Source organism: Leucoraja erinacea, chromosome 5, assembly GCF_028641065.1.
Source record: "Leucoraja erinacea ecotype New England chromosome 5, Leri_hhj_1, whole genome shotgun sequence".
NCBI lineage: Eukaryota > Metazoa > Chordata > Chondrichthyes > Rajiformes > Rajidae > Leucoraja > Leucoraja erinaceus.
In genome coordinates this window covers 54,336,319-54,356,577 of record NC_073381.1, presented here as the reverse complement: position 1 = coordinate 54,356,577, position 20,259 = coordinate 54,336,319, and positions in this window count along the sequence as shown.

Below are 20,259 nucleotides of genomic sequence, written 5' to 3'. Positions count from 1 at the left end.
GGCAGGCAATTGCAACTTTGTGTGCTGCTGCACAGCAATGAGATGTCCAGGAGATTTGTTGGAGCAACCGATTTGTTATTAAGAAGATCCACTGAAGAATTGCCACCTTCACCCGGGGACGATAACTTCGTGTTTTTGTCACGTTTAAAACCTGACATTTCGAGTTGCATTTATGAACGCCTGCATCAGAGAGGTTCAAGAAAAAGAAGATCTCACTGTATTAAGGCAATTGCTTATTTTCCTTAATTGTATTGCTGGCTATGATGTAACCTTGGGTAAACACATGAAAACGCATCCTCTAGTTACATACTTAAATGAGGATAACGCAAGTTACGAACACTAAACTAAAATCTCTTATAACAACATAGCCAAAAAAAACATCATATTGCACTTCTATGCAATCTATTGTTCATCAAGAAATAAGTTGTTAGTGCTGGGAAATCAAATAAAAATAGAAATTATGTATAAACATATACATTACTATTCATTACATAGTAATCAACAAGCAATTGGAAATTCATATTAAAAACTGCAATCTGTTTGACCTATAATTTTTGGATTATGGTTAAATGGATACTGATTTGCAATAAATATGACACTAATATTTCATAACTGTACCAAGTAAAAAATAAATTTTGTACTGAATCCTTAAATATTCATTAAATTGTGCTTTATTATTTGAAAGATCGAGTGTCATGTGTTTATTAAGATATATTTGCCTGGGTGGACAGCAATTCCTAAAGGAATACTCATGCCAGTCGAACACAGGCAATAATCACTGGCATTTCTTGCACTGGTAAAACTAATTTCCACTGTATAAATTTGAAGCAAATACAAAATTGGATGCACTATTTTGTTTCATTTATGATTCATCCCCACGAGCCATTCTGCATTAGCATAATGACATGAATTGTTGGGGCATGGAGGGATGGGTATTATGAAAACAATAAGGTCCCTTATAAGATGAAAATTAAAACTAAATAGAGTTAGAATTCAAATCAAATCATTTGATCACATTCATTGTTTGCTAGGTTACAAATATCAAATAGAAATAAAGCAAAGTGAATTTGAATTATATCATACAGTAAACACCAGCATATGAATGGTATGTTGTAGAAACAAATGTTTCAGGCATATAGACATAAGGTGATATAATAAACTACTTATGTTTAATAATTGCAATTCTATTTTTAACCAACCATTTAAGTTGTTTTACAATATGAAATAAACAATCAATATTGTAGATTTTTAAATTTCATATTTCAAGAGATAATTTCAAAATGTATTTAAAAGTGAAGATCTAATAATTTCACAAAGAAATAGATACTGAATCAAGTGGGATACTAATAGTTGGTTGATAGTTTGGATTTTGGGAAGAGAAATTACCATCTTTAGAGACAGAGAAACAACGATGAAGGCAATTAAAGGATCGCCTATCAACGCTGAGCAAAGAAATATTTAATATGAAGCACTGGTTTAGTCAGATATGCTGGCAGAAATATTTATTTAGTGTTTCAGTATTGGCTAGTTTTTTTCTCCAGAAAGTTTGAAGAAAAAGCAGAAGGTATCTCGATCTTTCATATAAATTTGATATGGATCTAAGAAGAGTGAGGGCAACTGTACAAAAGACCACAAATTAGATCCACAAACTAGTAAATGCATTAAGCTTTCTTCTCATTCTAACAATTTTAATTGTGAAAAATATAAATTTTGAAGGAAACCACTACTAATTAGCACAGCTAATGATTACTTATATTTAGTTGGACAGACATATCATTTGTAGGTAGACATTTAGAAAATGTAAATGTTTGAATTTGTGACAGCTGTCAGAGAAAGCAGGAAAGAGAGCAGATAGGCAATGACATTGATAAATTCAGGAAGGTACACAGGATGTTGCATAAAAGTTTGCAGTGAGGAATCCTGGAAACACAAGTGATCTTGTCAAATTTAATGGCAGGACCTCATTAGCAGTCATTTATTCTATTTCTTATCTGTCAGTCAGCTAGATCGTCAGGCTGGTCTGCAGCTAATGGCAGAATCCAGGAGCAGAAACAAGTAACTAAAAGACTGAGGAATGCTGTGGAGCGAGGGATGGCTTATTTTCAAGGCTCCTTCTGGACAAGAAGTTGTGCTGCAAAACGATTTTCTACTGGGTCTGTAGTCTTCCGCCTTCCTTTGACATTCCTGGAACCCTGGGGTACCAAAGACTTAGCCATTCAATGAAGAAACTTCAACTAGCAATGCATTGGGGATTATGATGTAGACAATGTGGTGAAATGTCTATGATTTTAACACTATAGCAATCAGGTTGGTTAACATAGAAACATAGAAAATAGGTGCAGGAGTAGACCATTCGGCCCTTCGAGCCTGCACCGCCATTCAATATGATCATGGCTGATCATGCAACTCAGTACCCTGTACCTGCCTTCTCTCCATACCCCCGATCCCTTTAGCCACAAGGGCCACATCTAACTCCCTCTTAAATATAGCCAATGAACTGGCCTCAACTGCTTTCTGTGGCAGATAATTCCACAGATTCACCACTCTCTGTGTGAATTTTTTGTTTCTCATCTTGGTCCTAAAAGACTTCCCCCTTATCCTTAAACTGTGACCCCTTGTTCTGGACTTCCCCAACATCGGGAACAATCTTCTTGCATCTAGCCTGTCCAACCCCTTAAGAATTTTATAAGTTTCTATAAGATCCCCCCTCAATCTTCTAAATTCCAGCGAGTACAAGCCAAGTCTACCCAGTCTTTCTTCATATGAAAGTCCTGCCATTCCCAGGAATCAGTCTGGTGAACCTTCTCTGTACTCCCCCTATGGCAAGAATGTCTTTCCTCAGATTAGGAGACCAAAACTGTATGCTGACCTCAAACCTGCTTGATAAAGCCAAAAATATTTGAATTGCAGACAGATTGCATCCTTTCCAAAGGCCCCTACCCTCATACTAATCAATTTATCACATAGTGAGGGGAATATATTTCAGCTGAATGCTTCTCTTCAATTTTTTTAAAATCCTCTTCTCTGTTCTATCGTAGGTTAATCAGTAAAGTACTAACCAGACACAAACTAATCTCTTTGATCAGCTTTTACAATTTAGCTGAACCCAAGAAGGTATCGTTTGATCAAAACTTCACTGCCCCACCTTATGCAGTACTCCCAGACTATAAAACAGAGTAGATAGTCATCGTGGGCTCAAATTTCCACAGGACACTCATAAAAAAAGCCATGTCGAAATTTGAACAATTGCATAGTGTTAACATTTTAATTAAAATATAATTTTAATCAGAGTAAAAGAAACAAAGATAAAGTAAGTTAGTTATTGGCCAGGAAATGAAATTTACAAGCAGATTTTAGGGACATTAATAACTTGATCCTTTACCAATAGTTTTTACTGCACAACAGCGACCCCTCACTGCAATTCTCTAAGCTGTCACAAGTCCACTGCAGAAGTTGTTTCCCTGGCCCTACACTCATCCCTGGGCCACCTGGATGACAAAGACATATCAACCAAACTCCTATTTATTGACAATAGCTCCACATTCAACACCATAATTATGACCAATTCATTTCCAAGTTCCTGGATTTTGGACTTCACAAACCTTTTGCAACTGGATGCTGACTTCCTGATTCAGAGACCACAATCATTCAGGATAGGTGACACAAAAAGCATCCTCCACAAGAATTAGTAAGGCTGCATGTTGAGTGAATCAAACATACTCACTGATCTGGTCCAACAGTATGTATTGAGTAATGCATACAACACACTACAGCATGTTACTTGTACTGTGCAGCAGCACTGACTGGCAGCACATGTCGGGTTGCAATAATATTAACCATGTGGTAGTAGGCAGAGCTTGTAATAATAAAGCATTACATTGGTTAGTAAGTAAAGTAACCAATCAACATCTTTCCTTGAAAGAATAAAAAGTGAAACACATCTAAAATAAAGTGATATATATGAATAAGCACATTACTAGGTGCTGACTGTTTAATATAGTAGCCAAAACACTAATAGCACATGGGAAGTACAGATGGTTCAAACAAAATCCCCAAATATAAAAGGTGGCCTACAATCCTGTTCCGCGTGCGTATGGTACAGATCCGCATCTTCTCTCTTGACCGGCGAGATTGCCAGGGTCCCATGCAGCGGGAGCACTTGTGACCCGGGGGACAAACACAGCGAGGCAGGCGAGCGGGTCGTCGAACATGGTTGTGAGGGTGCTGGAGACACAACCAATGGTTGGTCTGCAGCTGCAAGGCGTGAGGGAAGACACACAAAGTCCTTCAGTAGTTGGGTAGATCGGACGCGTCGCATCAAGATACAACACAGCAGGACGTGGTTCCTTCACAGGAAGGAGATGTTGATGGTTGAGTCTGCAGATCCCTTCATCGGCACTCACCAGGTCTGAGTGCGGCTCTTTTATGGGATGAAACCCAAACGGCCATAGCCCTTGTTGTTTGAAGGTGAACGACTTGCCCACTGGAGAGAAGTTTATGTAGTTTGCTGGACATCGAAAAATCGCTTGTGGGTATCGTGTTTCAGCTGGAGTTGTTTCTGTACAGCAAGTGGTGAATGAACCTGTGGCAGCAGCAGTTGTTGGGGCACAGGCAGTACAGCACGGGTCTGTCGGGACATCAGGCTTTGGGCAGGAGACCCCAGTATTGGATTACGGACGATGTTTCTTAAGTTGAGCAGGTCCAGGTAGACATCGGATTTGACAAGGTGTGAGCACTCTATTAATTGCTTGGCACTCCGGACAGCCCATTCTGCAAGTCCGTTTGACTAATGACCAGGAATGCTGGTGATAAGGCGAAAATCTCACAGTTGAGCAAAGTTTTTGAAACACGGGCTAGTGAACTGATTGCCGTTATCAAACAAGAGGCGTGCTGGGGCACCATGCACGGCGAAATGGCACGACAGCTTTTGGATGACTGCATCGGATGTCATGCTTTGGAGCAGATCGATTTCGAACCAGTCCGAATATGAGTCAACGAGAACCAGATATTCTTTGCCATGCCACTCAAATATGTCAGAAGCAATAGTGGTCCAAGGCAGAGAAGGAACAGGGTATGAGAGCAGGGGCTGCTTCTGTTGGTGTGGCATCAGGCTGTTGCAGACGGCGCAGACTTGAACTTTCTCGCGCACAAATTAGGTCTTTCCGGGCCAGAAAAACATGCTCTTTGCTCGTAGTAAGGTTGCTTCCACACCGGGGTGACCCCTGTGGACAGCATCAAAGTATTTGTCCTGTAGAGCAGCTGGGATGACTGCTGTGTGACCCTTGATTATGACTCCGTCCTACAGTACCAGTTCGTCACAAACCAGGTAGTGTTTGTTCAGAATGGTGACCAGCGGTTGGTGGGCTGTTTCAACAACCACGGATTTACCAAAAATAAAGCCCTTGAATTTTGTGCAGGCAAAACCACGGCTAGTAATTCCTTTTCAATCTGGGCGTATCGCTGTTCAGTTTCAGACAGGGTATGGGAGCCATAAGCAATAGGTCTGCAGTCTCCTTTGGCGGAGGTCTAGGCAAGGAGCTCCGAGTCTATATTGGGAGGCATCACATGTGAGTGTCACGGGTAGGTTTAAATCAAAATAAGCAAGGGTTGGGGCACTGGACAATTGTCATTTAAGGATTTCAAAACCCATCTGGTGTTGTGGGTACCAAGACCATGCAGTGTCCTTGTGTGTCAGTTATCGTAAGTGGGCAGATATTTCGCTAAGGTTGGGAATGAATTTCCCCAAGTAGTTAACCATTCCCAAGAATCTCTGCAAACTTGTCACATCAGTGGGAACTGGCATCTCTTTAATGACAATGGTCTTGGAGGGGTCTGGTCTGAGGCCATCACTGGTGAATACGTGTCTGACATAATGGACATCCTTGATGCAAAATCTGCACTTGAGAGGGTTGAGTTAGAGATGGATGTATTTTGCACAGTCCAGTATTGTTTTCAAGTTGGCATCATGTTCAGCCATGTCACGTCCAGCAATGAGAATATCGTCGACAATGATGTCACAGCGATACCCCATAAATAATTGTTCCATTGTATGCTTCACTGGCAGAGTTGTTGCCAAAGGGCATCCGCAGGAATTTGTAACGGCCAAAGGGGGTGCCGAACGTGGTGAGATTGGACGAGTCGGGGTCCAGCAGGATCTGCCGGAATGAACTTTTGGCATCTAGAACGGAATACACAGAGGCACTGCCGAACTGGGCAGCAACTTCCTCCACCATGCGCATCGGGTAGTGCGGGTGTTTGATCGCTGTGTTCAGGTCTCTGGGGTTGATACAAATTTGGATTTCTTCTTTGTTTTACTTTGTTGCAACCACCATGGTGGAAACCCAGTCGGATGGGTTGGTCACCGTGAAAATGACACCCAGGGAAACCATCCTCTGGAGCTCATTGTATACTCTGTCACACATGCATGCAGAATGCGGTGTGGTGCTCATACCACAGGTAAGACATTTGCATCGGTGACAATCTTGTATTTGATGGGTAGTTTCCCAAGCTTATTGTCAAATAGTTCCTACAACTGGGAAAATATCTGCTGGGTGGAGCCCTCGGCAGGACATATTTGATGGACAGCAGGCCCAAAAGTTACCAGTCCTAGGTCATGGCATGCGTTAATGCCAAGCGGAGTTGCAACTTTCCCACGGACAATGAAAAAGTTCAGATTGTGAGCTTGTGACGCTAGGTGGCAGTTCAGCTCAGCTTCTCCAATTCGGTGCACCTCCCCTCCCCCGTAGGCGAACACAGTGGCCGAAGTGTTTACAATACATTTGGCATTTTTGATCCATGTAAATTTGGATAATGACATGACGTTGCATTTGGCTCCGTTGTCAATCTTTGCAACATTAACGGTATTGTTGACACGAAGTGAGACCTCAGGGTTGACTTGCTTGTTAGTGGATGCAACCAGGAAGTGTATGTTATGACTGTTATCTTCAAGCTCGGTAAGGGCGACTGGAGGAGATGCTGGTAGCTCTTGGTACTCAATATCAGAATCTTCATGTTTTAACAGGTGTACAGACTGCCTTGGGAGTGAGCGATTCCCACGGGCATGGCAGCATTTAAAGCAATGATTTCTCCTTTTGCAATAATGGCATAGTTTTCCAAAGGCAAGGTACAGTTCGCAATCCGCGTGGTGGGACCCACACAGTTAGAACACTTTTCAATAAATCTTTGAGATTGTCAAGATGATGTGTGGGGCTGGGAGCGCTGGTTACGGTAGGAGGTGTCGGTAGCATCAACACGGTATGAGGAATGTGGTCTGTGCCCCTTTCATTTAGTGTGAGGGATCATGATCTCCGCAATACATCAAGCATGCTCAGCTCGGGCCAGGGTTAGTCCGTCTGTCAGGGGCGAATTCATAATGCAGATTAGCAAAACGGCAGCATGCGGCAATATGTTTCAGGTCGCTGATGTAATTTTCCACAGGCACACCTTGTTGTTGGTTTCGAGCAAAAAAATTTAGTACGTTCCAGTATGGAGTTGGCACGAAGGTCACATAGCTGTCTGAATTTAGTGAGCAGAACCTCGGGATCATCAATAGTTTCAGCAGATACCACGATCTGATTATTGTGATACAGAACTGCAGGAGCATATCGAAACGCTCTGCTCGTTTTATAGCTTCTGGGCCAGCGATGTTAAGAAGTATAGAGGCACGGTGTTCTGGTGGAACATTGCGATGAGCAGCACAGATGTAATGGTTGAAATCACGCTCGAAAATCCGCCAACGTTCAGTGAGGTCCGAGTCGAAAATCAGAGGATCAGGTTTACGGAATGAGTTGGCCATGGCAACACGAGAAGAGGGACGAAACGGGTGAAAACAAAACACTGGAAATAAAATAAAAACTGATATACTTAAACACGGAGTAGGTCAACCACATCTGACACCATGTTGCATGAATCAAAAATAATCACTGATCTGGTACAATAGTATTTAATGAGTAATGCATACAACACACTACAGCATGTCACTTCTACTGTGCAGCAGCACTGATTGGCAGCATATGTCGGGTGGCAATAATATGAATAGTGTGGTAGTAGGTGGAGCTTATAATAATAAAGCATTACATTGGTTAGTAAATAAAGTAACCAATCTACACTGCAAAAGTTTTCACGTGACTCTGCCATACTGGGGCAGAACACAAACAATGATGAAGCCAATTACTGGAAGGCGATAGAGAGCTTCATAACCTGATGACAAGACACCAAACTCTCCCTCAATATCAGCAAAATGCAGGAGCTAGTCATCGACTTCAAGAAGTAGGGTGAAGTACATGCCATATCCTGCTACAATCGTGCTGAAGCACCTTTTCCTAATTTTAGTTTAGTTTAGTTTAGAGATACAGCACGGAAACAGGCCCTTCAGCCCACTGGGTCCGCACCGGCCAGCGATCCTAGGGACAATTTTTACATTTACCAAGCCATTTAACCTACAAACCTGTACGTCTTTGGAGTGTGGGAGGAAACCGATGATCTCGGAGAAAACCCATGCAGATCACAGGGATAACACACAAACTCCATACAGACAGCACCTGTATTCAGGATCGAACTCGAGTCTCTGGCGCTGCATTCGCTGTAAGGCAGCAACTCTACCACTGCGCCACCGTGACCACCTGTGTGATGCAAATCAGCTTGGCTTCACAACAGCTCTACCCAAGATCGCAAGATATTACAGAGTTGTGGATGTAACTCAGTCCATAACACAGACCAGACTCCCAACCTTTAACTCCATCTGCGAGCAGCGGGAAAGCAGCTAACATATCAAAGTCCTTTTTCACCCCAGTCATTTCCATTGCTCCCCTCTCCATTTGGGCAGAGATACAAAAACCTGGAAGCACCTACCACCTCAGTGCCTGGCTGTCGGAAAACACTGGCATCCTAGACAGAGGGGAGAGAGAGAGAGATCACAGACATGAAGAGACTGCACCTGCACACAGATGCAACACTGAGCCACCAGAACAAGCCCAAGGCTGCCAGCACTTCCTCTTCAACGCTGAGCCACTAGAACACATATGAAACAGCCAGCATCTCCTCTTTTGAGGCAACAGTGAACTGCAGGAACATGCCTGAGATTGCTACACCTCCTCCTTCAAGACCAGGACTGAATCACTGGGATCATCCCCAACTCCACACACTATATTCTTCATTTTCCACTTTGTACTTCGTGTACTTGTGTAGAACATGATTGTACTTATATACAATATAATTTGTTGGGTAGCACTCAACTGTTTCTCAGTAAATGCAACGATAATAAAACAAAAAGGATCTTTATCAAGGACCACTCTCACCCTGTCATTCTCTGTTCTCCCCTCTTCCGTCAGTCAGAAAATACAAAAGTTTGAAAGTATATACCACTAAATTCAAGAACAGCTTTCCCCACTGTTACCCAACGCTTCAATTGTCCCAAAGATACATTCATATGTTCCAAATCTTTCTAATTGTAAACCTTGAACTTTAAAAAAAATTGCATTTTCTCTGTACACTATATTTATTTTTTTCTTTTACACTACGTATGGTATTCATGTACAGTATGAGTTGGCTGGACAGTGGGCAAAACAAAGTTTTTTGACTATATATAAATAATGTGACATGAATAAACCAATGGTCAAGATTCAAGGGAAGACTTTGAACATGGATTGCATTGCGCATGTCGTGAATCAAGAGCGGAACTCGCTATCAAAACATGGAAGGGATGGGGGACACAATTTTTTGGCGGCCATGCACGCATGCGCACACTCACACACACACACACACACGCGAGGCTTCGGAGGCTCAATCCAGCGCTAAAAGCGGAGATTTTAAAATCGGGATAACAAAAACTTGGGGGGGGATGTCCCCCACCTCTCTAAACATGGGGGGGGGGGGGGGGGGGGGGTCCCCTGTGTCCCCTCCCCCCCCCCCCGGTTTTTCCGCCCCTGTCGTGAACCACCCCTCAGCATAGACAGTCATCTTTGATGAAATTTATCACCAATTGAGTAAAGAAGGTATTCCAGGTATTTTGGAAGACAATGTGTCTATAATGGAAGCACGTTTGCAAACAGTGCTTCCATCCCAAACTATCCACCAAATAGTCTATCCATCTCTCAAGCACTTGCTTCACAGTTGCAGAGCATGTGAAACCCACATGAGCCTTGTCAACGATTGCAAAATTCAGGGAACTGGAATGGAAAGGGCCACTTGAGAAAGAGCTCCATGAGCAATGCTTGAGCATTGTATAGCTGTCGTAGACGTAGCATTCACTACAAACTCATCTTTAGAGATTTTGCAAATGTTTTCAGAGTACATCTACAATATATTTAATAAAATTGCAAAGATTGATACAGTGGGGTATAAAGTATTGTGCATCTGAATAATCTGTTTGTCGTTTCATAGCTACAAATCTTGTTTGATGGTTAGATTAACAATAGCACACTGTAAAAAAATAATCCAATCTATGCCATTGATGTTTACAATTTGCATTGAACTCGTTGATTGGATTAATAGAATTCAGCCAGGCAAGCAATATTTTTGAAGAACACATCCAATGGCCAAAATCCAATTACATGTAACAGGCAATGGCCAATCACTTACTTCGGAGTAAAATCGTGAAGAATCATACAATATTCTACATCATGAGCAACGGCAAAAGCGGCCGTTAAATTTGTCAAGCTTCGATTGAAAGGCATTATTACAAAGATACTATGAAAGCTGTTCTGAATTCTCAAATGAAAGAAAAATTTGATCAACAAATAAAGAGAGGTTTTCACATGTCTGTGCCAAGTGCACAGAGAAAAAAGACAGAATGGGATGTTTCTAAAAAGCACTTCATGCACACAAAAATAGTTTGGAAATATAAAAATAAAAGGTGAGCAGTAAGTTGTCCCTTGGGGAATGAGATTAAGGAATCAAAATGGGAAATAATGAAATGCCAGGGACTCCGAACAAATATTTTGTGTACTTCTTCATGGGACTACATACTGAAAGCAATCCAATTACAAAATCCAGGAGTAAATTGGAGGCATGAATTTAAAACTATCATTATCATGAGCAAAAATGGTCTGAGGCAAACAAATAGGCCCTTAGGTTTAAGAGAACAACACATCAAATGGCCTGAATCCTGGATATTATACTGCGTACATAGTTGGTATCTTCTTTGTGATCTTAGATGTCATCTAAATTCTGGAAAGGTCCCAAAAGAATGGAAACTGCCAATGTAACATCAATGTAACACCAATGTAACTATCAATGTTTCAGGAAAGGAAGAATACAAAAATAAAGAAACCATAAATTAATTATTCTAACATCTGTCATCGAGGAAATTACAGCAATCTATTAAGGAAATAGCAGCAGGCCATTTAGAAAGTCATAATATAATCAAACAATGTTAGCATGGTTTTACAAAAGGAAAATGTATTTGACAAATGATTAGAGATAGAATGTAATGGAGCCAAGTGGATAAAAGGGATTCAGTGAATGCGTTTGGATTTCCAAAAGGCATTCCATAAGGTGCCACATAAAAGATTAATGCGCAAGATAAGTGCTCATGGAGTTGTAACTAATATATTAATATGCATAGACTGGAAAACCGATAGATAAATGGACTACTTTCATGTAATGTAAGCTGTAATTCACGGGTGCCCAAGGAAACAGATTTGGGATTTCAACTATTTACAATTCACTTTAATGACTTAGATCAAGTGATCATATATTTTGTGGACAAATTTGCTGATGATAGAAGGATATTTCTTATTTAAAGGAGTAATAATTGCCATGAAGTGGTTCAAATAAGTTTTAAAGTTGATTCCTGGAATGAAGGGATTGTGTTATCAGGAAAGGTTGAGAGGTTTATAAGAATGAAATATAGAAGGTTCTGTGGATGTTTGATGAGGAGCATGCTGGGAATGTTCATTTTCATGGGGGACAATTGAGAATTTCAGAGCACAGTTTCAGAATAAGGAGTCACCTACGGAAAGAAATTAGGAAGAACGTATTTCCGATAGTCATGAATCTTTGGAAATTCCTGTGTCATTGAGTTGCGAAGAATGAATCATTAAATATATCCAAGAAGTTGGATTTTATCGATGCGTACTCTCTTTTCGAGATTGTGACTCTTCGTTCGGAACAGCCCAAACAAAAAAAAACAATCCTGCATCGAGTTTGTCAATTCATACACTAAAAGGTTAATACATAACTAAATGAATAAGTTTATTGGCCAGGTATGTACACATACAAGGAATTTGCCTTGATGCTCCGCTCGTAAGTAACAACATGACATACAGTAACATTTAAGAATGACATACAAAACATTAAACATTAGAAATAAAACATTACAGTTTAAACATGTGAATTAAATGAGATACCAGAGTAAAATGAGGCTACAGACTTTTGGTTATTGAGTAGAGCTACTACCCTCTGGAAGCCAGTCCCTTTGACCCACAACACACATACTAGCGCTCCAGAAACCCCCCCACTGGCCAGTAATATTGGAATTGGTGGAGAGGTGGAATATTGCGTTGGGGGACCAGCCCTCCCGTGTGATACTGGGACCCAACGGGTCCCACTTAGTCTAGTTCTTTATAATTCCATAATTCGGACAATAAATGATTGGCTATTCACCTGCTGTTCACTAACGTTATGCAAGATGTTTTTTATATGACCGCTCTAAAAGCCTACAGTCATTGTAGTGTGCAATGTATATCAGTAAATTATTATGCAGATATTCATCTACTGTATTCCTAATGGGAGCAGTATCTATCTTTAAGTTGATTACGCTTTTAGCAAATGATTTCAGCACAAAGAACACAGTCTTTACTCAATCTCTGGCTCGGTGTCTGGGTCATAACTGACATTAGGGTAGCTTGTTATGGGACTGATCTCATAAAGCAAAACGGGCATGATTGCATTCATTTGGAGTTGACAGCATACCCATCAGATCGGAGATTGGGGGTGTTATTGTGTATACAGGTACACTGAGCTTGCTGGTACCTATGAGATGAAAGATAGTTTCTTCATTGTTATTTAATAGTCTCTCAAGAGATTGCTGATGGCTCATTAGCAGCCTATAGAATGGACATTTCCCTTTCATCATACAGCTAGAGGCTTACATAGTGCATGTTCAGAAGTTATAAAATTTGGTTGAATATGTCTGGATATTTGCAGATAGAATTCTGAACAGGGTTGCATGAGTTATTGTCTAACTCAAAGCTAATTGGGACTATGATCCGATTAAGAGCAATGGCCATTTATGTAAGTTAGCATCTTGGTATTTATAACCCATGTTTTCGACCATTTATGGTTTTATATGTTTAAGTGTTTCACACACAGATTGGGTTACTGCATGAAACCACAGAGCTTTGAAGTCTTCATGCAGTCACTCACGTGACTTCGGAATAAAATAGAAAGATTAAACGAGAACTTACTGTTTGAAGTTTGATCTTTATTTTATGAGAAGTTGAAGTGAGGGAATACGTGCCCTCCACTCCCAACCCTGATTCTCATAAAAGATCATCCGGTAACTCTAGCCTCGTTAGTCTTTCTATAGTTTAAGTTCTGCAACTGGTGTGTGGTTTCATATAGTTGCTCTGAAGATTGACGCGCATGTGGGCTGGTGGGCTCTTCACGTATTCTCTCACTTCAACCTCATAAAATAATGATCAAACTTCAAACGGTAAGTTCTCGTTTAATCTTTCTATTTTGTGTAGAAATACAGCCCCATGTGTGTGTTTATCGTGAGGTAGTGCTGGCTCATACGATCAACATTCAGCAGCATATGCATGTGACAGATCTAGCTTAGTGAATAAGAAAGTAAGTTTAAGTATGTAAGTAAGTTTATTGGCCAAGTATTCACATACAAGGAATTTGCCTTGGTGCTCCGCCCACAAGTAACAACATGACATACAGTGACAGCTGTGAATGACTCAGAAAACACTCAACATTAATAATAATAAAACATTAATGATAAAACACCATTGATCAAGCATGTGAACCAACAAAATACCAGATCAAAGGGAGGCTACAGATTTTTGGCTGTTGAGTACTTGGAACCAGCAAGTTCAGCGTATTAATCTTGTGAGGTTGGTTGTGGATACTCTTCATCATCTACTGCCTGGTTGATGGTCACTTTGTAGTCTCCACACAATCTCACTGTGTTGTCTGCTTTCGGAACCATTACTATTGGAGTAGCCCAATCATTGCGATCTGTTTTAACCAGTGCACTGTTTTGTTCCAACTTTTTGATTTCAGCTTCCACTTTATTTTTCAGCGAATATGGCGCTGGTCGCAGTGTACAGTAGACAGGTTCCACACCGGGTCGAATCCTGATGTGTGCTTGCTCAACCTTTATGCCATCGTAGCTGTCATTGAACATAGCATGATGTTTCTGCAACAACTGATCCAGTTGTGTTTGTGCTTTGACTTGGAATGCAGATTTCCAGTCCAGTTTTAGTTAGCGGAACCAATTTTTGCCTATCAACATTGGCCTATTGACATAACGCGACATAACGCGACAAAGGTTGGCAACTTCAAAGTCTCGCCTTTGTGTTATACATCACAAACTATCTCTCCACATGACTCCAATACTTCTCCAGAATACGTTTTCAACTGATCGTTTGTTTCTACAATAGGCATATTGCTAAACTTGGATTCATAAGCGTCTTTGCTTATAATTGTGCAATCAGCAGTGCTATAAATACACATAGTAACATATTGATTGTTCACTTTGACCTTTGTCATAAAGTCTTCTTTTACAGACCCACCGTTCGTAGTATAATGCCATACATTCCAAGTTCATCACTCTCTGACTGTTCTTTGAGGTTGTGAATCCCACACATTTGGTTTTGTCGAGCCTTTTGTTTTGCTTTGTCCTGTGATGGTGCTCTACTTGCTGATGGCATGTGGCCTTTCCTTTGACAGTTGTAGCACAGACTCCTTGAACTGGCACTTATTTGCTTTGTGTTGACCATTGCATCAATAGCACATACCTGTGCTTTTCCCCAAACTTTGCTGTGAAGGCCTTTTCCCTGTCTTGTCATGCTTGTGTTTTGGAACTGCCTTTTGACTGTTAAATGTGCCAGCATGTGTTGGTCGATACTCATGTGCACGTTGACATGCATTTTCCATGGCCAAAGCACTTTTGCATGCCAAATCAAATACATTTTTCAGTAATTTTGATTGGATTCACTCATCCAGCATTCCACATACAAATATATCACGCAAAGCTTGATCCAGAAATGTCGCAAAATTGCAGTGTACAGACCAACCTCTTCAATGAGATAATGTACTCACTCACAGTCTCACCAGATTTCTGGTTTCTTTGTGAAATTTGTAACTTTCTGCAATCTCTATGGGTTTAGGATTGAAGTGAGCATTAAATTTTGAAAGAACAATCTCAAATGAAACATTCCTTGCTTTCTCTGGGGCTAGGATGTTGGTGAGTTTCATAAACCAGGACCAATTTCAGTTAATAGAATGGCTTTCATTCGTTCCAGGATGACCTTGTTTTGTGCTCTCACCTGTACTTGATCATCATCCTCTGTTTCTTCAGCTTCAATAATGTAATTTGCAATAAAAAACATCTCCATTCACTCACAGTATTTGGTAAAGGTTTCACGGTTCTTGTCGAAAGTCCCTAGTCGGCCTATTTTGCCACGTAAACACAAGAGAAAGATAGCCTGACAAATTCTAGACGATTTGTACAGCTGCTGTTTTAAACTACAGTCCTATGCAGAGAAGGATCTGCGGCCTATTGTGTCCAATTCGCAAACAACTGCGACACAGGTTCATATTTGGTGTTTAAAATGTTAAACAATAATACATATTGCAAAACAGTCCTGCACTGTATTTAAAGGGTGAGTTCACAAACTCCATCTGATCCTCATTGCCGTTGTAAGATATTACGGCTACAGCATGTAGGTAGTAACAAGCCCAGGTTTTCAGTACACGCTGTTGCGTTTAGTGTGGGTGTTTATTTTACAAAAGTACACTGCACATACTCACACATATTCACGAGACTGTTAAGATATTGAATATATCACGACACAAATCATACTATTCTGGTACTCATTTCTTAAAGTTACAGTGACCATTATATACACTACACTTACTTTTCAATAAAGTCCCAACTCACTGAATTTTAATGGATATAAGCCAAGACTTTCAATCTTTCCCTTAAGATAATCAGTCAATTCCAGTTGTTAGTCTGGTAAACCTTTTCTGAATTGTTTCCACACTATTTTATTGCGTTCAGAGGTGGCTGCTGAAATCAATGTGGGAACCACAGATATTTCCAGCTGTAAGAGAGGTGCGGGCAAGATGCATTTAAACAAGTAACAGGTGGATACAGATGAAAGGCAGATAGTTGTACACAGATGAAAAGACAAAATATGTGAGATAAAGTTAAAGAGAGAAAAGGCATGAAATGTAAAGACAGATGAAGGGATATTGGTGGAAGGGAGCAGCGGTGGAGGAGGGGGGAGACAGACAGGGGGAAGGGTAAAGAGAATGGGATTGAAATGAGCGCACATCCAGGTGGGGAACAGGGCAGGGGGGGAGGTGCTGGGGGGAGAGGGATTGTTTGTTAGTTACCTAAGATTGGAGAATTCAATGTTCATACTGTTGTGCCATAAACTACCCAAGCAGAATATGGGGTGCAGTTCCTGCAGTTTGTGCATAGCCTCACTCTGGCTATGAGGGAGGCCCAGGACAATAAGGTCAGTATGGGAATGGGAATGGGAGTTAAAATGATTAACATCCACGAGATTCAACAGGTCTTGGCAGACCGAGTGCAAGGATTTGACAAAACGGTCACCTAGTCTATGCTTCTCTCACTGATGTAATTGAGGCCCTATCAGTAGCACTGGATGCAGTACACAGCTTGGATAATGCAAAAGATAATACAAAGTGCTGGAGTAACTCAGCGGATCAGGCAGCATCTCTGGAGAAAATGGATAGGTGACGGTTCGGGTCAAGACCCTTCTTCAGACATTGCAATTTGGACAATGTAATACTTGCTGAAATTTAAAATGTGTGCTTGTATATAAAAAACAATGATTATAATGGAAAGAATTTATAAAGGTAGCAAATTTTCTTTCTAGAATAACTTCTTAAATTAAAGTGATTGTTATTATTCACCAAAGCAATTTGTTGAAAACAGCTTAATTGCTTGTCCATCGGTTACTAGATGCAAAAGCGGAATATGCAAGTAACGGAAGAGAAAACATAAAGGACAAAATAGGCCCGGAGTGGAACCCAATGGCCACTCCAGGAAGAAAATAATTCCCCCTGGCATCTGTCACAACCTTGCAGAGTTTGACACCTGATGCTGGAAATGTCTAGTCATGTAGGTTCCAAGTTGTACCACTTGCTGTATCCACAACTGCAAGCTTGATCTACCATGGCAACTGTCAGCTAAATTCAAGGTGGTTATTACATTGAGCTATTATGCTACTAATTTCTTTGGCAGAAATTGGCTGACATCACAGGGGTCAGACAGTATGTAAAGAGTGTTGTATTCAGGAATCTCATGTTCCTTTTGGTGTGAGGTTCATTACATTCAGCGGGGAACAGAGCAGAAAGCAACAGCAATTTGTTGGATTGCCAGCTTCCCAATGTGCTGGGGTGATTGATTATACACACATTGTAATTCAAGTTTCATGTCACAATCCAGATGTGTGAATTGCAAAGGATTGTGTTTCATCAATGTGCAAATTGTATGTGATAGCTCTTACAAGATTTTACATGTTAATACACGTTTCTATTGAAATACAAATGATTCTTTCTTTATGAAGCAATTAAATCTGATGGGATGAAAACACTGAAAAATGGCTCTGCAATGGTATATATGAGCCATTATGTTATAACTTAGCACATATCCGTTTTTAGGCCATGGTTGCTTTGAATAAAACCCCACATTGAGCAAAGGTGCTGACAGAGAAATGTCTCTGGGAGACATTTAAAGCAAGAGAGATGGATTCATTATTATACAGACCTGTTAAAATTGGAAAAACTGAACCAATGTTGCATTCCACATAACATATATAGGAACACATTTGGAAAATGTAAAGGATGAAGAGGATGTATATTTGCAGACATGTATAAGTGGTGTCATTAATTGTAAGTGGGAATGAACTGGATAAGAGAAGAATGAATAGTCAAGATAGGAAGAAATAAGTTGCATGGTTGAAGAATGGGCAAAAATAATGGGTCCTGCTTGTGGATCTTGAAGAGGATGTCAAGGCAGGCTATGCAGGGTTGGGAGGACCATAAGGCCAGTGTTTAGTTTAGTTTGTTTTAAGTTAGTTTAGAGATACAGTGTAGAAACAGACCCTTTGTCCCTTCGAGTCTGCGTCGACCAGAGATCCCTGCATGTTAACACAATCCTACACACACACACTGGACAATTTACAATTATACCAAGCCAATTAATTAACCTACAAACATCTACGTCTTTGGAGTGTGGGAGGAAATCGAAGATATCAGAGAAAACGCACATGGTCTTGGGGAGAACGTACAAACTTTGTACAGACAGCACCCATAGTCGGGATTGAACCCAGGTTTCAAAGTCAGCAATTCTACTGCTGCGCTGGAGAAAAAAAAACTTCAGTGATAATGACATAAGTATCTGCTTGGGAGACAATTTATTGGTGGGTCATGGTGCAGGAGGAGGTATTAGAAGATTTAATAAACCTGGAAATCTGCGGAGTAATGGTCAATTCACCAAACAGTAATATTACCCTTCTTGACAGGTTTAATGACACTTTTGAGCGGGTTAGTCTTTTTAGAATCAATGCCTTCAATTCATAGGGAGGTAGGTAGGAATCAAGAAGGGCAGTGAAGAAAATGCGGTCAGAGTTTTCTACACAATTAGCAAATAATTGATCTAGAGGGAAGAAGAACCAGAGAGAGGAGTCAGATGGATTGAGATTTCTGAAGATGGAAGAAAGAGCCTATAGTCTGGGAATAAAGCCACCTCATCAATGAAAGGAATCTGAAGCAAAGTTGGCAGAGTTGTAGTCAAGCTTGGAATTTGCTGAGATGGAGATGTAAGGGAACTGTCATGTTTGAAGGTAGACAAATCTCCAGGGCCTGATCAGATATATCTGAGGACATTGCGGGAAACTGGAGAGGAAATTGCGGGAGCCCTGGTTGAAATTTACGAGTCATCCTTAAATACAGGAGAGGTGCTGGACGACTGGAGGGTGGCAAATGTTGTGACCAGAGGACATAGGTTTAAGGTGAAGGGGAAAATATTTAATAGCAATTTGAGGGGTAACTTTTTCGCACAAAGGGTGGTGGGTGTATGGAACAAGCTGCCAGAGGAGGTAGTTGAGGCTGGGACTATCCCATCGTTTAAGAAACAATTAGATAGGTACATGGATAGGACAGGTTTGGAGGGATATGGACCAAGCGCAAGCAAGTGGGACTAGTGTAGCTGGGACATTGTTGGCCGGTGTGGACCAAAGTGCCTGTTTCCACACAATCACTCTATGATTCTATGACTATAAAACAATGCAAAAGATGAAGTTGAGACCTCTGTTGAGGACCAATCATTCCAGATCAGAGAGCCTAATATGGGAAAAAATAGTTTAAATAAGACAAGAGGTAACACTAGAGGGAATGGGATCAGAGGACAATTACGAGCATGCATGCAATTCAAAATTGTTGTTAAGCCATGAACTGCAGATGTTGCAAATCTGTAATTTTTCAAGCTACATAAATATCATGGCTATAACTTCAGGTCACAGGAAATGTGGTAAATGTTTTGCCTTTTGATTCTCAAAGGCATTTTCATTATACTAAGCCCTCAATATAATAGGCCACATGGTCAGGAGGTGTGGTGTCCATTATTGCTGATTTTCTGCTATATCCGGGTGTGTATTGACGTTGAACCCAAGACTAGGTAGGAAGGAATGTAGTGTCAGATGGCGAGGTTGGGGTTAAACCAGCGGGAATTCACAGGCCGGGGAGCCACAGAGCTCTTGGCCCTACAAGTGGTGCGCCAGGGTTTGGCCCAGTACTTACGCTACCTACATGCTGCTAGGTCTCTCCGTTCACGCAACTGGAAGCACACCACATGGCGGCAGTTCTTTGGAGAACCTGGTGGAAGATGGCAATAGTGCGACGTTTTGCAGCAGCTGCTGCAAACCTGTGCCCAATGCAACACTCTTCAAGAGTGTTTTACTGCTCCCTCTCACCCTGCCGCTGCTTTTCTGCTGTGCAATACTCTCCAGTTGTGTGGTTGCACCCAACAAAATCATCTCAAGAAACACATCACCA